General features: G+C 38.8%; 1 protein-coding gene across 2 annotated transcripts in view; it reads left to right on the forward strand.

Moving 5' to 3' along the window:
* The first annotated feature begins 3,596 nt into the window (after positions 1-3,596).
* ITGB6 (integrin subunit beta 6) overlaps positions 3,597-20,879 on the forward strand; it is a 149,170-nt gene continuing 131,887 nt past the window's right edge. For both annotated transcript variants that reach the window (XM_045853130.1, XM_045853294.1), the window contains exon 1: positions 3,597-3,877. The gene's annotated coding sequence lies outside the window, so the exon portion shown is untranslated. The remainder of the gene's footprint in view (positions 3,878-20,879) is intronic.

Consider the following 20,879-nt stretch of genomic DNA (forward strand, 5'->3'; position numbering starts at 1 on the left):
ACATCACTTGTCATTTACTCCACATGACACACTCCAGCAAAGCCAGCCTTCTCACTGTAAAAAATGAAGCACACACTTTAATCCATTCAGCTTTTTGAAAAATGAAGGTGAGGCCTTGATTTACTGAGGTTTGCCTACCCTATTCTATAATGCCAAGAGATTATTAGGCCTGTGGCAGCCTTGTACTTCATGTTTTGTGTCTGGGCCATTCCTATCTTGGCTGGAGAGCTAAGAGTGGAATTTTAACTATGAATTTTCTTGTGTTTAACAGGCTAAAGTCAAAAGGCCACATTCTACATCAGATCTGCATGAACAACTTCCACTGGAATTACTCATGTATGTATATCTCAGGCACTATTAAATAATATTCTTTTTAAAAAATCTTTCTAATGTGCATGTGGGAGAGTGAAACAGCATGTGTAAATTAATAAAAAAAAATTCACTCAGTTTGAGGAAATGTTTGGTTTAAAAGTACACAAAGCCATTCTGAGCATCAAATCTATCTTTATACACACCAACCACCGAGCTTCTCCAAGCATATCCTGGAGGCCTTATTAGCTTGGACCTCTCTGGTTATTTATGGGGCAGCTGTGGTAGAGTGGAGAACACAACAGGCCTGGACCCAGAAGAAGCAAAATCAAGTTCCAGCTCTAATAATCTTTCCCTGTATCTTTTTGTCTGTAAACTGTTGACTTTTGCAAGGTTACTGTGTAAATTCAGTAGATAAATGGGTGTTAATTTTGTATTTTGACTGTTATATAAGCAAAACCTGGAAACAAAAAAGCCTAATATTTTTAAAAATATTTTATTTGTTTATTTTTACAGAGGGGAAGGGAGACAGAAAAAGAGGGAGAGAACCATCAGTGTGTGGTTGCCTCTCATGTGCCCCCTACTGGGGACCTGGCCCACAACCCAGGCATGTGCCCTGACTGGGAATCAAACTTGCAACCCTTTGGTATACAGGCCAGCGCCCAATCCACTGAGCCACAACAGCCAGGGCACAAAAGCCTAATATTGATGCAGACAGTAAGGAGAAACTTATAGTCTAACAGTGGCAGTTCAAGTATAAATCAATATAACTCCTTTGGAAAGCAATTGCAATGCATATTGATAGTGATGAGTACTTAAAATTTTCTTCTTTTATTTAATAATTCTACATATGAGAATTTGTCATAGGAAAACAAAAAATAGTAAGGCAAACCTCTTTGAGTAGTGATTTTATTCATAGCTTTTTTTTTTTTGGTCATGGAAAAACAAGTGGAAACAACCTAAATTTTAAGCAAATGAGAAAATGTTTAAGTACATTATTACATGCTTACATAATGCTTAGATTAAATTCTTATAATGTTAAGTGAATAAAAATGGGTTCAAAATACATATTCTATATAATTACAACTTTGTACCAAAAAAAACCACAAAAAAATCAACATGAGCATTAAAAAGAATTGGAAGGAAGTAGAAGACCAAAAGCTTCAGCAGCAACAGGTAAGAGGAAACCAGAAGATACTTTGTATAGAAGCACTATATGAAGTTTTGGTCCTATTTGCATTTTCTAATACCTTATACACAGATGACACTATATAGTTATGAATGTTTGTAAAGGGTTATACCTTAGTTCCTAATTAACTAGAACATTCTGTTCAACTAACTTTTCAACTAATGAAAGCTTTATCTTAATTAGCTCTTCAAAATGGTTTTGAGATATTTTTTCCAGTGATTTGTTCTTATTGTTCCATCCAACTATCTGTAAGATCATAGACATTCAGGAACTAGCATGTTTGGCATTTGGTCAAACAGCAAATCTTAGATTTAGCCATTGAGTGTTACAAGGCGCAACATCAAAGGAATTTTCCAAAGTTGTTCCCTGAATACCGCCTGACCCATGTCATTTGATCCTCAAGAATGCTGAAGAGTGAGTAGCAGCGGGTGCTGGATGCCCATGGCAGGGGAGCCAATGTATATATTTCCATCAACAGGAGAATAGACGCAAGCCACCAGCAAGGGGTGGCATGCTGTAAATGCAGACAGCAGTTTTGAAGGAGAACTTACTGGCATTTCATAGCGAACTGTATATAAGAAGGGGGTTACAATCAGTCAAACCTCATTCATTTACAGAAATAGAGCAAAGCACTGAAAATAGGTAACTACATGGATACCTGATTCTCTAACCCATTAGAAGTAACTTTTATTGCCTTCAGATGGAAGCTAAATTCATGGGGGCTTTTTCTGTGATTATATAAAATATCATTTTGTGTTCCTAGCTTGTCTACAGGCCTCGCTATACAGCTCACTAGTGAGCAGAGCACCACACTCAGTGCCCAATGGAGCCATCCCTATTGGAAACAGAAGTCTGTGTTATGGAAACCCTTAGAGGAAATAAATTTGGCAGAAAAGGAATAATATCTCTACGGCAGAAATGGAGTCCATTTTCAAATTTCAAAAAAAAGTGTTTCCTCACATCTGAGTTCACTTAAAGAGCAAAGGAGCAATCATGCACCACAATTGCAGGGAATGAAAAGCCCCTTGAGGGCTTATGCAATTACAAGTTAGAAATGAAAGTTGCTTTAAAAAGCTTCTAATACTTTACCACACACAACACATACATTCTTTATAGATAAGGAGACAGTTCAGAGAGACTAGGAATTTTTCTGATATCACACAGCCAGTAAATGGTAGAGTCAGGATTCAGACCCAGGCCTCTTGGCTTCTTGGTCTTGCTTCTATACTACTCAAGTACCACAGGGCTTACAAACTACCAAACCTCCACCAGTGCTGTTTATCAGACATTCAAAGAGCAGTGTAGCATGACCTTGGGCAAGTCAACTAATCTCTCTGAACCTCAGGCTCATCTATAAAGCAAGATCACAAACCCAACCCCACAACGTGGTGGTAAGAATTAAATGAGACAATGTACCTCACGTGCTGAGCAGTAGTCCTGGCACACCACAGAAATTCAATGGACAGTGTCAACTGTTACTACCACACCACTTCCTTGAAGGCAGGCTGAAATTCGTGAACTTGCAGCCTCAGCCTGGAAAGAAGTGTGATCCATACACTTCATCCTGCTTCACAAAAGCTGTGTGGATGTCTGTCCTCAGCTGTGCTGAACCGAAATAAATCAAATCCAATCTGCACCATTTAGTGCTTGGCACCATTTTTAATACAAATCTCATTAGTTTTTATTTTCATTTTCTAGCTTACCCAAACAAGCCATTTTTATAGCCTTATGACTTTAAACCAAAGCTGCCAATAAAATAGGCTTATACTGAAAACATTGGGATCCTTCTGAAGGAATATAAATATAAGCACCCATGATACAGGAAGATTTGATAAGAGTGTGGTCACCGACTTGAATGCCAGCTCAACTCTAAACTTGCCCAGTACTATTTTGGGGTATTAAAATCTATATGTGCTTAATATCCCAGCAGCCCTGACATCCATTAGGTTTGAATGTCCTTTATGGAATGAACTTGATCCTCCCGCCTTACTTTTGGTCTCTCTCCAGAGAAGCTAATGCGCTGGCATAGTTCTGCCATTTGTCAGCCAGAAGTCTGGTTACACATTTGCTCGTCAATCTAAACCTAACCTATTCTCATACGAGCACTTGGGGTTTCGTGTAAATCAACCAGACGTTCTGTCATTCACCGGCAATATCTCTCCATAGTATTCTACACCCATGTGCCTTCATGAAATATTTCACTATGTTTGTGGAAGAAATATTCAAATGAATGTGCTTTTTCAGGAATGGTGACACCAGAATGTTATAAATCTGTTCATTACCACAACAAGGATAACTGGTATTTCTGCCAAAGACTTTTGATAGCCGGTACAGTAATGAATCTCAGCACTTTCTGAAATTAAAGGTCTGCCCTGAGAGGTAAGTAGTATCATGCATGACTAACAAAACGCAAACCCAAATTTTGGAGCTAAGCTTTCCTTGTCAGTGTAATTGATCGTTTCCAACAGCATATTGCCTTAGGAAGTTCATAATGTTATTTCTACTCTCTTGATATTAACATCCAGGTAAGGCTGACCCCACTGTTTGTAAAAGGGCAGATCCTTATTAACTTAGCATGTTTCATTGTGATTTTTCTTATATTTGAATTCACACACACTTTATCAGTTGTACTTTAAATGTCTGCTATAGTATATTAAAAATAATATTTCATAGAACTATTAGTTCATCTTCCAGTGAAATATTTTAATATTCAGTTAAATAGTTTCTTAAGAAGCCTTTTAAGATATTTGTTTCTAATTATAGTGGTTGATTGTTAATTTTTTTTAGGTAGGTGATTTAGCTCTAGCCTTCACTACCTCTTTTGGTATTTTCAAAAGGCATAAAGCCAGTAAGGAGTTGAGAATTTAAACAAAAGAAGTAAATATCAGTTCTCATTGGCATGTGTGACACTGAGTCAGTTAACTTCAGTGTTTCTGGATTGTAAAATGATGTTTTAATATAGAACTAACTCATGAGAGCTATAGAGAAAGTGAATCTAACACATCTACAAGTGCATTTTATTCCTACAAGAGTCTGGAATGCCTGCTATGATTACTACTCACTTTGAGCACTGGAAGTATGATTACCAGTGCTGCAAAAAAAAAATCCAATATCTGTGAAAGGTTATTAATCCAAATACTGTGTCCTCTAAAATTAAAGACTCACTGATAGATCTATATCACATTGGCTCTCAAAAATGCCTAAAATGAGCAGAATATAGATTCCGGTCAGAGAGTAATGTTTTGGGATTCTGAACAGGCTCAGCAGATCATAAAATTTTTCAGTACTGGATTTCAAACATTAAGACATTTGGTCATAGTATAAAGATTAGTGTATACTTAAGCACAGTTCTGTGCCTTAGTGCAATTCAGAAATGCTTTCTTCCTCTTCATTCCTGTTCGTTCTTGTGGTGGCCTTTTCCCTCTATCTGACTTCCTCCCTCTAGTGTTTACTGGATGAAGCACAGGAACTAAAGCTCCATTTACAAACAAAAAACATTATTACAACTTCTATTTTCCCCAGTTACCATATAGTAAAGCAAACTTACCACCAGAGGTTTTGACATGAACTCCAAGTGACTGAGATAATTTTTTATCTGAGTGTCAAAGTTAGATTTTCATATTCCAACTTCAGATCCCAAGGGGGGTCATTGACTTCCTCTACTGTTAAGGTTAGACTCCTTCTCTGCCTTTGAATCCTTATATTCTACTTGCTTTTATTATGATATGCAAAGGGGCCAAAGATTCTCTAATGAACTATAGCATGCAAGCAGACATTTCTTTGGCATATTTTCCAGAGGTAGAACATACACTTTGAATCTTCTAGGTTACCCAAGAGGTTCATGATATTTTGACTCAAAAGAAAAGTGATTAATTTTTAATAGCCTTACAAACACTGTTGGTTGGCTTATTTTCCTCCACAGAAATCCTTAGTCAAAGTAGGAATAGTATTGCTTATGGGCACTTCTTTAGAGAGAAGAAAATATACTTTCGTTGTTCACTGTCATTGCTGCTACTTTGGAAACCAGGCACAGGTGATTGTGAGAGCTAACTATAGACCGAGGTCATCTGAGGATCCACGCAGCCAGCTCACAGGGATGTCAGCCACACCTTACCAGAGCACATGAGTCTGCCAGTCCATCCAGCCCAGCCCAGGGGCTATTTTCAGTTGGAGTTCCAGCAAAAAAGGCCCTCGACTATCCTTCATGCTGCTGGTATTTGATTTTACACCTAACCATTCTGAACCGTAATTTTCTCTATACTCTGACTTCTTCCCTCCATCACAACATCCTACCTTTTCGAGACCCCTATAGGAGGTTGATAAATGTCAAAGTAAAACATTAAAATTCATCTTTTGCTTAACAATAAAAAGCTCACCCACATATGCATCTCTACTACATCAAATTACTTCAATCAAGAGCCTGAGCAGCAAACCTCAGGCTTATTTCGCTTCCTTCCTCACTGCAGCCCTGCACCAACCTCCAGACTTTGCCAGACCTTGTCCGTTCAGATGCCTAAGGAACTGGTGTTGATTCTCTCCTCATCCATATCCACTGTCGTTACATTTCATCCACTTTTGCCTAGACTGCTGGAATAATTTACCAGCCAATCTCTCTGCCTCCAATTCACCAACATTCCGCCATCAGTTATCTTTCAAAATTACAATCAGAATGCATTTCTCTTCTGTTTAAAATTCTTCCATGGTTCCCCACAACATAAATTTCAAACTCCCTACACTGGCAGTCAAAATTCTTCAAGATCTGGAGATGCCTGCCTACTTTTCAAGGCTCATCTCTTATCATTTCCTTCAGGCCATCTTTCCATCCTTCCCTTCATCACATAAATACACCCTATACTTTGGGCAAACTAAATATTTATTCTTCTATAATCCATCATGCTCTTGCATGCGTCTAGATCTGCCTAGTGATCTCATCTACCTAACTATTCTATATTTCTTCCATCAAGATTCAGTTGAGCATCACCTTTTTGATGGAGATTTCCCTGAGACTCTTCCAAATCTCCCCACACAGCTTACACACACACACACACACACACACACACACACACACACACACAGTCCCACCATCTATGATGCTCCATAGGCCAAGTTCACTCTTAGTCTTGTATAACTATACACGTATACACATGCGCACGCACACACATTTTGGACTCTCCCATTAGGCTGTGAGACTTAAATGTAGCAACCTTACATTACTGATTTTTTTGTTGCCAACATCCAGTGCTATACTTAAACTCAAGCAGAAAATAAATTACATTGTATTACTAAAAATATAAATCTTATAAACAAAGGAGCCAGTTCATCTCAGAAAGTGTACTTTAATCCAAGTCCTGTCTTGACCTTTCCCCTTTGCCAAACAGAGCCAGATTTACCAGATTGCAAGACGGATTATTGTCTAAGAATCCATACCTGAATTTCAGGAAAACTGATGCTTCTACCAAGAGATAAACTAGAAAAATCTTGAGAACTAGGGGATACAGTCAGAGAAAAGGAATGAGCAGCAAGGACATGCTGGGGCGGCAGCTTGTTGCTTGGTAAGCACAGTCCAACTCTGGAAGACTTCAGAACCAAAGCAGCTGTTAAAGTTGAGAGAGACAGTATGCATGGCTCATACATATTGTATGCCTCTAGGCTGTCTCTTCTCTCACTTACATCCTTATACTCTCTGTTCACCTCTGCAAATTCTCAGCTTGGGTCCAAGCCTAACTTGATAACCTTGACTTCAAGTTCACTTATCAGCACACTTCCCACATCTGCCTTTCCAGGTTAGAGGCTTTTCCCATGGGGTTTTTCCTCAAGACAAATACTTATTTAAGAGGCTGCTGAGGTTTAACAAATCTATGCTTACCTTAGGTGACATTTGGGAGCCACAGTTCATGACTTGCAGTCTTCTCTACATCTCCTTATCACACCAAATATCAACCCTCCTTAAGTTCTGCTCAAAGCTTAGACCCATGCAGATCCCTCACCAGCTGTGAAAAATTGACTCCCAGAAAAAAATTTGACCATAAAACTCTTTACAAATCTGGCTAGATTCCATATCTAAACTTTTCTTACTCTTCATCTATACTAACTCCCCATTTTTTTATTATCTAATTTTTTTTTTAAAAAGTTGACGAGCAAAGTTGATATGCCATACCTAAAATGGAGGCAGTGAACAACACAAATGCAGCCCTTCCCCCCAAAAACTGGCAATCCAGCTGTTTTTTCATTGTCCCTTGAATCTCCCCAATATACAGGAATCTGTATGCACCAAATATTCTCCCATCTACCACCTCTCTGGGCATTTCTGAACTCATATAATTTATTAAGGCTTTATGTGAGTCTTCTACCTATGTCTGGTGGTGTCTCTTATAGCAGGCTTTATTATGATCTAGCTAAAGGATCATATATAAGGGTGATGCACAGAGAACCAATGCTGACCTTAAGAAGACTTCTAGTAGTATCTCCAAGGGCTCTCTGTCATACCTATAATTTTATCAACTGGAGTTTTGATAGACATACAGAGGGCAGGCTTACTCCTTGTGTGAACAACATGAAGCTGGATGGATAAGAAAGATATCCAACCACAGAATCAAGATGTATTAGTTACTTTTTTCTTTTCCTTTTTTAAAAATCATTTTTATTGTTATTCTATTACAGTTGTCCCAATTTTTCCCACTTGCCCTCCTCCACCCATCCCACCTCCCCGCTCTCACAGTCAATTCCCACACTGTTGTCCATGTCTGTGGATCATTCATACATGTTCTTTGACTAGTCCCTTCTTCCCCTTCCTTCCACCATTATCTCCTTATTCCTCCCCTTTGATCACTGTCAGTCTGCTCCATGTATCCACGACCATGGTTCTATTTTGTTCATTAGTTTATTTCATTCATTAGATTCCTTTTATAGGTGAAATCATATGGTGTTTGCCTTTCACCAACTGGCTTATTTCACCTAGCATAATATTCTCCAGTTCCATCCATGCTGTTGCAAAAGGAAGGTGTTCCTTCTTTCTTTCTGCTGTGTACTATTCTATTGTGTACATGTACCACAATTATTTGATCCACCCTTTTACTGATGGGCACTTAGGCTGTTTCCAGCACTTGGCTATTGTATATAGTGCTGCTATGAACATAGGGATGCATAAGTTCTTTTGAATTGGTGATTTGGGATTCTTAGGGTATATTCCCTGCAGTGGAACTGCCAGATCAAAACACAGTTCCATTTTTAGTTTTTTGAGGAAATTCCATACTGTTTTCCACAGTGCCTACACCAGTCTGCATTCCCACCAACAGTGTACCAGGGTTCCCTTTTCTCTACATCCTCACCAGTACCAGTTGTTTGTTGATTTATTGATGATAGCCATTCTGACTGGTGTGAGGTGATATCTCATTTTGGTTTAATTTTCATCTCTCTGGTAGCTAGTGATGTTGAGCATCTTTTCATATGTCTATGGGCCATCTATATGTCGTCTGTGGAGAAGTGTCTATTCAGTTCCTTTGCCCATTTTTAATTGGATTGTTTGTCTTCCTGGCATTGAGTCAAATGAGTTCTTCATATATTTTGGACATCAAACCCTTGTCCAGTGTATCATTGGCAAATATGTTCTCCCATACAGTTGGTTCCTTTTTCATTTTGATGATGGCTTTGTTAGCCATGCAGAAGCTTTTTAATTTGATATAGTGCCATTTGTTTATTTGTTCCCTTACTTCCCTTGCCCCAGGAGATTTATTGGCAAATATACTGCTATGTAGGATATCTGAAATTTTCCTGTCTATGTTTTCCTCTAGGAATTTTATGGTGTCACGATGTATATGTAAGTCTTTTATCCATTTTGAGTTTATTCTGGTGTATGGTGTACGTTGGTATTCTGGTTTCATTTTTTTGCATGTAACAGTCCAGTTCTCTCACCATCATTTATTGAAGAAGCTATTTTGCTCCATTTTTTGCTCCTTCCTCCTTTGTTGAATATTAATTGTCCATAAAGACATGGGTTTATTTCTGGGCTCTCTATTCTGTTCCATTGATCTATGTGTCTGTTATGCCAGTACCAGACTGTTTTGATTACAGTGGCCTTGTAGTAATGTTTGATATTAGGTATTGTGATCCCTTCAACTTCGTTCTTCTTTCTCAAGATTGCTGAGGCTATGTAGGGTCTTTTTTTTTATTCCATATAAATTTTTGAAATATTTGTTCTAGATCTGTGAAATATACCATTGCTATTTTAATAAGAATTGCATTGAATCTATAGATTACTTTGGGTAGAGGGACATTTCAATGATGTTAATTCTTCCAATCAATGAACATGGTACGTGCTTCCATTTACTTGTGTCTTCCTTAATTTCTTTCTTCAGTGTTCCATAGTTTTCCAAGTACAGGTCTTTTACCTCCTTGGTTAAATTTACTTCTAGGTACTTTATTTTTTTCTCGTTATAGTAAATGGGAACTTTTTCCTAGATTCTCTTTCTCATATTTCATTGTTTGTGCACAAAAATGCCATTGATTTCTGAATATTGACTTTATATCCTGCTACTTTTCCAAGTTCACTTTTTAGGTCGAGTAGTTTTTTGGTGTAGCCTATAGAGTTTTTTGTGTACACCATCATGTCATCTGTGAATAATGACAGTTTTACTTCCTCTTTTCCAATTTGGATGCATTTTATTTTATTTTCTTGTCTGATCACAGTGGCTAGAACTTCCAATGCTATGTTGAATAAGAGTGGTGAAAGCAGACACCCTTGTCTTGTTCCTGATCTTCAGCAGAAAGCTTTTAGGTTTTGCTTGTTCTCATATGGTTTTTATTATGCTGAGGCATGCTCCCTCTATTCCCACTTTGCTGAGTGTTTTTTATCATAAATGGGTGCTAGATTTTATCAAATGTTTTTTCAGCATCTATTGATATGATCATGTGATTTTTGTCCTTCATTTTGTTTATGTGGTGCATTACATTTATTGATTTGCAAATATTGTGCCATCCTTTCATCCCTGGGATGAATTCCACTTGATCATGGTGTATAAACTTTTTAATGTATTTTGAATCCAGATTGCCAATATTTTGTTGAGGATTTTAGTATCTGTGTTCATCAGAAATATTGGCTTGTAGTGTTCTTTCTTTATTGTGTCTTTACCTGGTTTTGGAATTAGGATGATAATGGCCTCATAAAAAGAGTTTGGGAGTCTTTCCTCTTCTTGGATTTTTTGGAATATTTTGCAAAGGATAGGAGTTAATTCTTCCTTAAATGCTTGGTAAAATTCACCTGTGAAGCCATTCTGTCCAGGTCTTTTTTGTGCAGGGAGTTTTTTTATTACTGCTTCTATTTTGTTAGCTGTTATCAGTCTATTCGGGCTTTCTGCTTCTTCTTCATTCAGTTTTGGAAGGCTGTCATTTTCTAGAAATTTTTCCATTTAACCCAGGTTTTCACTTTCTTGGCATATAGTTGTTTGTAGTAATGTCTTACAATTGTTTGTATTTCTGTGATGTTGGTATAACTTTTCTTTCATTTCTGATTTTATTTATTTGGGTCCTCTTTTTTTCTTGATAAGTCTGGTTAAAGGTTTGTCAGTTTTGCATATCTTTTCAAAGAAACAGCTCCTGGATTTATTCATCCTTTGAATTGTTCTTTTAGTCTCTATGTCATTTAATTCTGCTGTGATATTGATTATTTCCTTCCTTCTACTGGCTCTGGGCTTTGTTGCTGTTTCTCTAGTACTTGTAGATGTAGGGTTAGGTTGTTTATTTGAGATTTTACTATCTTCTTTAGGTAGGCTTGTATTGCTACGAACTTCCCTCTCAATACTGCCTTTGTTGTATCCCATAGATTTGGGGTTGTTGTGTGTTCATTTTCATTTTTTTTCCAGATACTTTTTGATTTCTTCCTTGATCTCATTGTTGACCCATTCATTATTTAATAACATGTTATTGAGTCTCCATGTATATGACTGTTTTTGAGTTTTTTCCTTGAGGCTGGTTTCTAGTTCAAGCCATTTTGATCTGAGCACATGCTTGATATGATCTCAGTTTTCTTGAATTTGTTGAGGCTTGTTTTGTGTCCTACCATGTGGTCTCTCTTTGAAAATGTTCCATGTGCATTTGAAAAGAATGTATATTTTGCTTCTTTGGGTGAAAGGTTCTATATATATATATCAATTAAGTTCATTTGATTTAGAGTGTCTTTCAGTGTCAAAAATATCCTTGTTGATTCTTTTTTTCAGAGTCAAAAATATCCTTGTAGATTTTTTGTTTCAAAGATGCATCCATTGTTGACAGTGAGATGTTAAAATCCCCTATTATGACTGTGCTGTTGTGGATATCTTTCTTAAAGACCTCCCAGATTTTTTTTTCTTTTTAGGATTTTATTTATTTAGTTTTAGATATAGGGGAAGAGAGGGAGAGACAAATCAATGTGTGGTTGCCTCGCATCAGCCCCCTATTAGGGACCTGGCCTGCAACCCAAGCATGTGCCCTGACTGGGAATTGAACCAGTGACCTTTTGGTTTGCAGGCTTGCACTCTATCTACTCAGCCACACCAGCCAGGGCTCCAAGATTTTTTATATATTTAAATGATCCTATGTTTGGTGCATATATGTTTACAAGGGTTATATTGGCCTGTTGGATTACTTCCTTAAGTACTATGTGGTGACCTTCTTTGTCCCTTTTGTTTTGAAGTCTATTTTGTCTGATATAAGTATTGTTACCCTAGCCTTCTATTCATATCCATTTGCTTGGAATATTTTTTTCCCATCCCTTCACTTTCAACCTGTGTAGATCTTTTGTCCTGAGGTAGGTCTCTTGTAGACAGTATATATGACAATCATGTTTACTTATCCATTCACCTTATCTATGTCTTTTGATCAGGGTATTTAATCCATTTATGTTTAAAAGTATTATTGATAGGTATTTATTCATTGACATTTTCCCTATACCTATGTTCCTCTCTCTCTTTATTTCTTCTCATTTTTATAGCAGACCCTTTAGCATCTCTTGCAGTGCTGGCTTGTTGGAGATGTACTCTTCTAGATTTCTTTTGTCTGGGAAGCTCTTTATATCACCTTCCATTTTAAATTAGAACCTAGCTGGGTAGAGTAGTCCTAGTTGTATTTCCTTGCTTTTCATTACTTGGAATGTTTCATGCCAGTCCCTTCTGGCTTGTAGTGTTCCTGTTGAGAAATCAGCTAGTAGCTTTATCAGAGTTCCCTTGATGTTACTAGTTGTTTCTTTTTTACTGCTTTTAAGATCTCTTTTTATCTTTAAAATTTGTCATTTTAATTATGATGTGTCTTGGAGTAGGCCTCTTTGGGTTCATCTTGATGGGAACCCTCCGTGCTTCCTGAACTTGCATGACGTTTTCCCTCACCAAGTTGGGGGATTTTTCTGTCATTACTTTTTTCAAACAGGTTTCTATCCCTTGCTCCTTTTTTTAATCCTTCTTATATTCCTATGATGTGAATGTTATGTTTCATGTTGTCCTGATGCTCCCTAAACTATCCTCATTCTTTTTGAGTCTTTTTTTGTTTTGTTGCTCTGGCTGGGTATTTCTTTCTACCTTGTCTTCCAGCTTGCTGACTTAGTCCTCTGCTTTGTCTAGCCTGCTTTAATTCATTCTAGTGTATTTTTCATTTTAGCTGTTGTATTCTTCATTTCTTCCTAGTTCTTATTCATAGTTTCTATGTCCTTTTTCATGCTGCTATACCCACTGAGTTCCACGTAGCTCCCATAAAGTTCTTCATCATTCTCACTGAGTTCCTTGAGCATCTTTATAAACATTATTTTGAATTCCATGTCTGATAGGTTGCTTGTCTTAACTCCATTTAGCTAGTTTTCTGGGAATTTCTCCTTTCCTTTCAATCAGAGGTTATTTCCTTATCTCCTCATTTTAGGTGATTCTTCTTGTTTGCTTCTGCATCTCAGGTTTATCTGCTTTGCCTGCCTGTCTTTGTGGGATGGACTTCTGTGGTAGGAGTTCTATGGGACTTGGTGGTACAGTTTCTTTGATCTTCTGATCTGTATGCTCTAAGGTTTTCTTTTAAGTTTATGTGGGTTTTCTTATTGTATTTGGGCTTTGATTCTTGATGGTTCATTTGTTGTTGGGTTCTGCCCTCTGACTGGCTGACTGGGAGTCACAACCACTGCCATTTCTTGTATGCTGTTATACAGGTACTAGTTAACAAAGCAATGCTACTCAGAAAACCAAACCCTCTCCATCCCCCCCAAAAAAAATACCCACCTACGACATCGACAATATCAACAGAAATTGAGCAAAGATTAATAAAGGTAGAGAGAGATTAAGAATAATATAAGACAAGAAAAAGGGAATATGAGATGACTAAAGGAGAGAAAAGTGATTTTGAGTGGGAAGAGGGAGGAGAAATGAGAGTAAGGAATAGAAACGAGGTGAAGAAAGGGAGAAAATAAAATTTTAAATGTAAGTAAAACAGGAAAGGATGATGGCAAAATACAATAAGAAAAGGGAAGAGTATAATATGGGTTTGAAATAAAATTTAAATAGTAGTGAACCAAGTGGGAAAAAATGCAGAAAAACCACAACAGGGTCAATAACAATGACAACTGAGCAAAGATTAGTAAAGGTGGTAAGAGAATAAGAATATTACATGGAAGAGAATATGAGATGTCTACAATAAGGAAAAATGATTGTGAGAGGATAGATGGAGGAGAAATAATGAGAGTAAGCAATAGAACTCAGGCTAAAAAATAAAAATAATAAAATTCCAAACTCAAATAAGCATGGGCAGAGAAAAACAAAATGTAGTAAGACAGGGGCAAAGTAACCCATGAGATTTGAAATTTAAAAAATAGTGAACAAATAGGAATACAGTTGAGGAACAGCAATAATCATAATATCTACTCCAAACAAGTCACAATTTATAAAGGTGGAAAGAAAATAACAGTATTATAAGAGGGGAAAAAGAATGAGAGCTGACTAAAGGAAGTAAGAATGATTTTGAGAGGACAGAGGGAGGAGAAATAGTAAGTATACAGAATAGGAACAAGGAGTAGCACAGGGGGAAATAAGATTTACTATGAAAATATGAAAAGGTGGGAAGAAGGCAAAATAGAGTAAGACAAGGAAAGGGTACAATGTAAGATTTGAAATAAAAAATAATATGAAATCTGAATAAAAAGACTAAGAACTAATAGACAAAGAATAGTGAATTAGTGGAATACAATTGACACAAAAGAAGTCTTATAAGGCTATGCAAAAGAAAAACAAAATAACGCAAATTCTGAGGAAGAATGTGGTGGAATTAGTCTCATCAGAGTTTCATGTTTGCCTTCTGTCTTTTCTTTCTGGATCCACCTCTGGTTTTTTTATCAGTTCAAAGCCCCAGGGTCGATTGTCCAACTTCTGGCAACACTGTGTGTATCACCTTCACCTGCCTCCTGAGGAGGCTTCTCTTGTGATCAGGAGGGTGGATCTCCTGGATCTCTTGGCAGAGCTGTTCAGTCTTCTGGGAAAGTTGTGAGTATATTCCTCCTAAACCCACACCATCCACGTTGGTCCATTCCAGCTTATTTCCAAAATGTATAGTTTGTACTGAATTAACTGTCCATTTCAAGAGAGGAGCCAATCTATGTAAAACCACATAGCTCTTTCCTGCTTGGTGCTGAAGGCAGCTCTGTGTAACTAAGGCTGGGCAAGGCCATGATTCCCCCTTTCTGCATGATTTATGATCTCCCTGCTTTGCTGGCCTTGGTGGTACAGGGCCCTAGGAACCAGTGTATTTTGTCTCCCTGAGAGAAGTTCAAAATAGGTCCTTCAGGCATTTCTCTTTCTGTCTTTTTCTTGTGGATATGCACCCTGCAGAGGGTTCTTGAGCCTCTCCTGCTTGTTACCCTACAGGAGGTAGGGGCTGGGTGTGTCCTTTCCTTCCTAGAGTTTCAGTCTCACCAGGGGAAAGGTGGTTCTGTCTGGCTATAAATAATCTCAGGGGCTTCACTCCTGCCTATCCAGCTCCTAGCTCACTTCCCTCATAGCAGATTCAGTCCCAAACTCTCCACTCTGCATAGCCTCCACCCCGCTAGCTGCACAGGGCTGAGGCTGAGAAATTCCCTTGTTGTGCACCTTTCTACTTTCTCTGCACAGCTGCATTCAGTGGGAGCAAACTGTACACTCTATCCTTTCCCCTTGCTAGCAGGGCAGCTGCATATAGGGTCCCTGCCCAGTATGCCTCAGCTCCCCTTTTAAAAAGTCTCTCTAGGCACTCCCACTGCAGCACTGAGTCACTGTCTAGATTTCCTCACACATTACCTCTCCAAAAAGCCAAAAGTCTCTCACAGTCACAGTTGGCTGCACCCTGCCTCTGTCTGACCCTAGTGCAGATGGAATCCCATTCTCTCTCTGGCACTCTCCTGCTTGGCATTTGCCACTCTAGCTATGGTTGTGCTGCTCACTCTGTGTGTATGTGTAGCCTAGATCTCCCCAACTTTGTGGATCCAAGTCACTGCCAGCCTGGGTCTGGGGGTTCTCTGCCTTGGAAGGGGAGGGAGTTGCAGAGCTGCAATCTCTGACCAGGTTCTCTGTAGCCACAGGCACCATGCCCCGGGTACTTCCTCTTCAACCTATGAAACTTCCTTACCACTTGTTGGGAAGTGTCTTCTTCCCAACAAACTTCATATAAGCTAAGATTCTGTTGAATGATCAGTTTATTTTTCAGAAGATCACTCAAGTATCCAAGTTGGGGACAAGAACAAGTGAACTCAGCTTCCACCTGCTTCGCCAGTATCTTCTCTCCTCTGGGAATATAAGATGTATTGGTTATTTGTTGCTACATATCAAATCACACTTAGTTCAGGAAGTCAGAAGTAGCTTAGCTGTGTGTTTGTGGCTCAGAGTCTCTCATGTAGTTGCAGTTAGGATATGGGTCAGGGCTATAGTCATCTGAAGGCTTACCTGGGGCTGGTGGATCCACTTCCAATCTGGCTCACTCACAAGGCAGCAGGTAGGACAGCTCAGTTCCTCAGAGTGTGTTCCTGTCAATAGGCTGCAAGAGCATCCTCAAGACATGGCAACTACCTTTCTTCAGAGACAGCAATCCAAGATTGAGAAGACAGTCACAGTACCTCTTGTGACCTAGTCTCTAAAGTCACACGTCATCAATTCTATTTTGTTCTGTTTGTTATAAATAGGTCATTAGGTCCAGTCTATACTCAAAAGAGGGAAATTAGGCTTCACCCCTTGAAGGCAAGAGTTTCAAAATTTTTGTTAACATATTTTAATATGACCACTGAAGTTGCTAAATAATCTTGAAGATTGGAACTGTGTTCTAAATCCAGCATGTGAAAGATAATAATTTTGCAGCAGTCTGAATAAAGATCCTTAAGGGTTTTAGTTCACACAGTTCAATGTGGCCCTTCTCCAAAAGTCAACATGATCCTAGGCTACATGAAGAACCAGGTGTCATCTGGGACGAGGAAGTGTGTCATATCTGTTTTACTGTGTCAGAGTCAGACCATGGTGGAGAACTATATTCAGTTTGGAGCACCGGGTGGAGGAATGCACTGGGGCCCACATGAAAGACAGCAAATAGGGTGGTCCCATAAAAAGTTATTGAAGGAAAAAAAGAGCAGTTTAGGCCAGAGAAATCTTAGAAATGCTATGGCTATTGTCTTCAAGAATGTGAAGGATTTTCACATACAGAGATAGATTTGTCCTGCTTTTCTTGTACTGCACCCAGAACCGATGGGTTGATGTCACAGAAGAAACACTTTGGAGCAATGTAAAGAAGACAGTTCTAAGAGTCAAAGCTGACCTAATATGAAAGCAGCTGCCTTAGATGGTCACTCTTGTGATAAGAGGTATTCTGTCTGAGGGCTGACTTGGGGTGTAGAAGAAAACTGATATGGTAGCTTTGCACAAAATTTCTGTAATCTCATCTCACAAGCACTTTTCCAATGTAGTTACATAGTCATCATTACCTCAACAAGGAGGAAATTGAGAGTAGTGGGAACAATCTGTCTCTAGTTCAATAGGTCAGCATGGCATGATCATCTATTAGTTCACGTTTCTATCATTGGAGATTTGGGCTAGGTTCAGCTTGTTGGTCCTTCTGCAAGTCTCATCTGGGCCAGATGGTTGGTCTAGGATGAGCCTTACTCATATGTCTGGTGATTAACAGGTTGTCTGCTAGGGCTTTGGGCTCATTTTCACTGTGGCCTCATGGATCCAGTGTGGCAGGAGTTGGTATACCTCAAAGTGTCAGTGCTTTTCAGGTCCCAACTTGTGTCAAGTTTGCTAATATTGCAATGGTGAAAACAAGTTACATATTCAACCCAGAATCAAGGAGTGAAGAAATAGACTTATTGATGGGGGGAGTGTCAGAGGTTAATATACAAGGAAGGAAGGTATCTGCGGTCATGTTGCAAATGACCACAGAGACCTTTTCAAAATTACGTGAATTTCACCTGGATGTCACTTCAAAGATTCCTCCAGTTTAATCAAAACTCATGCATCATGTATTACTCTATATAATTTTGACCAGACCACAATGAGGATTTCTTCTGTCATGGTAAGCCCAGTGATGACATGTAGTAATCACTGCCCGGCTGCCATGTGCAAAGAGCTCAGACTATCCCTGTGAGTAGACAAAGAGGGAAATTTTCAATCTTCACTGAGGAAAAAGAAGGATAAGACAAACCTAAAGATATCAGTAATATAGGACTTCTGGCCAAGATGGAGGCATAGGCAGACACACTGTGCCTTCTCCCACAACCAAAAGGACAACAAATTTAAAAACAAAAATAACCAGAACTGACAGAAAATCAAACTATATGGAAGTCCAACAACCAAGGAGTTAAAGAGGAAACATTCATCCAGACCCGTAGGAGGGGCAGAAAAAGGCAGCCGGGGAGAGAGGACTCATGGCAAGGTGGTGGCTAGAGGACTGGTTGAGACAGCAGCTGGTGGAGTGAATGGTTCCACATTTATGTGCAGATAAGTGAGGAAGAACAACTAGGGAGCAAGACAGACCACACAACCCAGGATTCCAGTGTGCGGAAATAAAGACTCAGAGCCTCTGACTGAAAAATCCATGGGGGTTGAGGAGGCAGTGGGAGAAACTTCCAGCCTCACAGAAGAGTTCATTGGAGAGACACACAGGGTCATAGAATGTATACAAACCCACCCACACAGGAATCAGAACCAGAAGAGCAGAACCAGAATTTGCTGGTGGGAAGTGGGGAAAGTGACGGAAAGCCAGCAGAGAGCGGAGCAAGTGCCATTGTTCCCTCTCGGACCCCTTCCCCATATACAGCATCACAACACAGCAACGTGGCCTACCCCACCCGGATGAACACCTAAGGCTCTGCCCCTCACTATGTAACAGGTTAATCAAGACAAAAAAAAATGGTTTAAATGAAAGAACAGATCAAAGTTCCAGAAAAAAAATACAACTAAGCAATCAAGAGATAGCCAACCTATCAGAGACACAGTTCAAAACACTGGTTATCAGGATGCTCCAGGAACTCACTGGGTACTCAAACAGCATAAAAAAAAACCCAGGCAGCAATAAAGGTCACATTGTGTGAAATAAGAAAAAATCTACAGGGAACCAACAGTAACAGAAAGGAAACCAGGACTCAGACCAATGGTTTGGAGAAGAAGGAAGAAAGAAACATTCAACCAGAACAGAATAAAGAAACAAAAATTTTAAAAAATGAGGAGAGGCTTAGGGACCTCCAGTATATCTTTAAACATTCCAACATCTGAATCATAGGGGTGCCAGAAGGAGAAGAGGAACAGCAAAAAATTGAAAACTTACTTGAAAAAATAGTGAAGGAGAACTTCCCCAACCTGGCAAAGGAAACAGACTTTCAGGGAGTTCAGGATGTTCAGAGAATTCCAAAGAAGTTGGACCCAAGGAGGAACACACCAAGGCGCATCATCATTACATTACCCAAGATGACAGAGAAGGAGAGCATCTTAAAAGCAGCAAGAAAAAAGGAGACAGTTACCTACAAAGGAGTTTCCATTAGACTATCAGCTGATTTCTCAAAAGAAACCTTGTAGGCAAGAAGGGGTTGGAAAGAAGTATTTGAAGTCATGAAAGGCAAGGACCTACATCCAAGATGACTCCATCCAGCAAATCTATCATTTAGAGTAAAAGGGCAGATAAAGTGCTACCAGATAAGGTCAAGATAAAGGAGTTCATCATCACCAAACCCTTATTACATGAAATATTAAAGGAACTTACCTAAGAAAAAGAAGATCAAAGACATGAACATTAAAATGACAACAAACTCACAGTTATTAACAACCAAACCTAAAAAAAAACTAAGCAAATAACTAGAACAGAAACAGAATCACAGAAATGGAGATCACATGGAGGGTTATCAGTGGGGGAATGGGAGGGGGAGAGAGGGAGAAGAGGTACAGAGAATAAGTAGCATAAATGGTAGGTACTAAATAGACAGTGGGAGGTTAAGAATAGTATGGGAAATGTAGAAGCTAAAGAACTTATATGTACAACCCATGGACATGAACTAAAGGGGGGAATGCGGGTGGCAGGGGGTTGCAGGGTGGAAGGGAATAAAGCAGTAATAGCATCATCAATAAAATATATTTTTAAAAAACCTTAAAGATATCTAAGGGACAGAAATGGCAACAAACTCCATGTCATGTTTGGGGAAGAATAGTGTTTTAGGGGCATTTGAAGATATATTCTGAGCCCCCATTTTCAGCAGTAAGGCAACATGGCACTTAGTAAGCAGCTACTCCCTTCTGATAATGCACATGCTCTCTTACTGGACAGTTCCCACCACTTCCTTGTAGCACTTCCAAATGTCTCTTCACACAGAACCCTGCTGTCAGTTGCCATTTGAATCAGCACTTATCCTGCTGTCTTGTTGAAGAGTTCATAAAGATACCCTTTTTTTCTATCAAAAATGGGAAAACTGAAGATAGACCAGCAGGGCTATGATTCTGTAGAAGAAAAAATATTCCTGTGTATTAAATATACAGCAGATCCTCAAATAACATCATTTTGTTCAATGTTGTCCTGTTTTAACGTTCATGAGATATTGCAGCTACTTAACTCTTCTTTATATCAATTAGCCTATGGTAAAATTGGTCTCATTATACATCATTTCAGCAAATTCCAAGAACCTATTGATGACATTAAGTGAGGACTTCTTGTACAAGGAAAGTACATCTGTGTCAAAAAAAAGCACGTACCTTAAGATGCTATTATGAAATGGCTTCATTCATTCACTCACTCATTCATGTTGCCCACCTGGTCCATGAAGCCATTTGAGTTTTCCACTCTTGATGTACAAGTATTTACTTCGTTTTCCAAGTTAACTCTTTAATAACTTGTAAAGCTTCACTTCTCTCTGCACTCTTCACTTCATGCAAGATTAGGCGGGGAG

This window comes from Phyllostomus hastatus, unplaced genomic scaffold, assembly GCF_019186645.2.
Source record: "Phyllostomus hastatus isolate PE091 unplaced genomic scaffold, TTU_PhHast_1.1 phas_contig_1, whole genome shotgun sequence".
Lineage (NCBI taxonomy): Eukaryota > Metazoa > Chordata > Mammalia > Chiroptera > Phyllostomidae > Phyllostomus > Phyllostomus hastatus.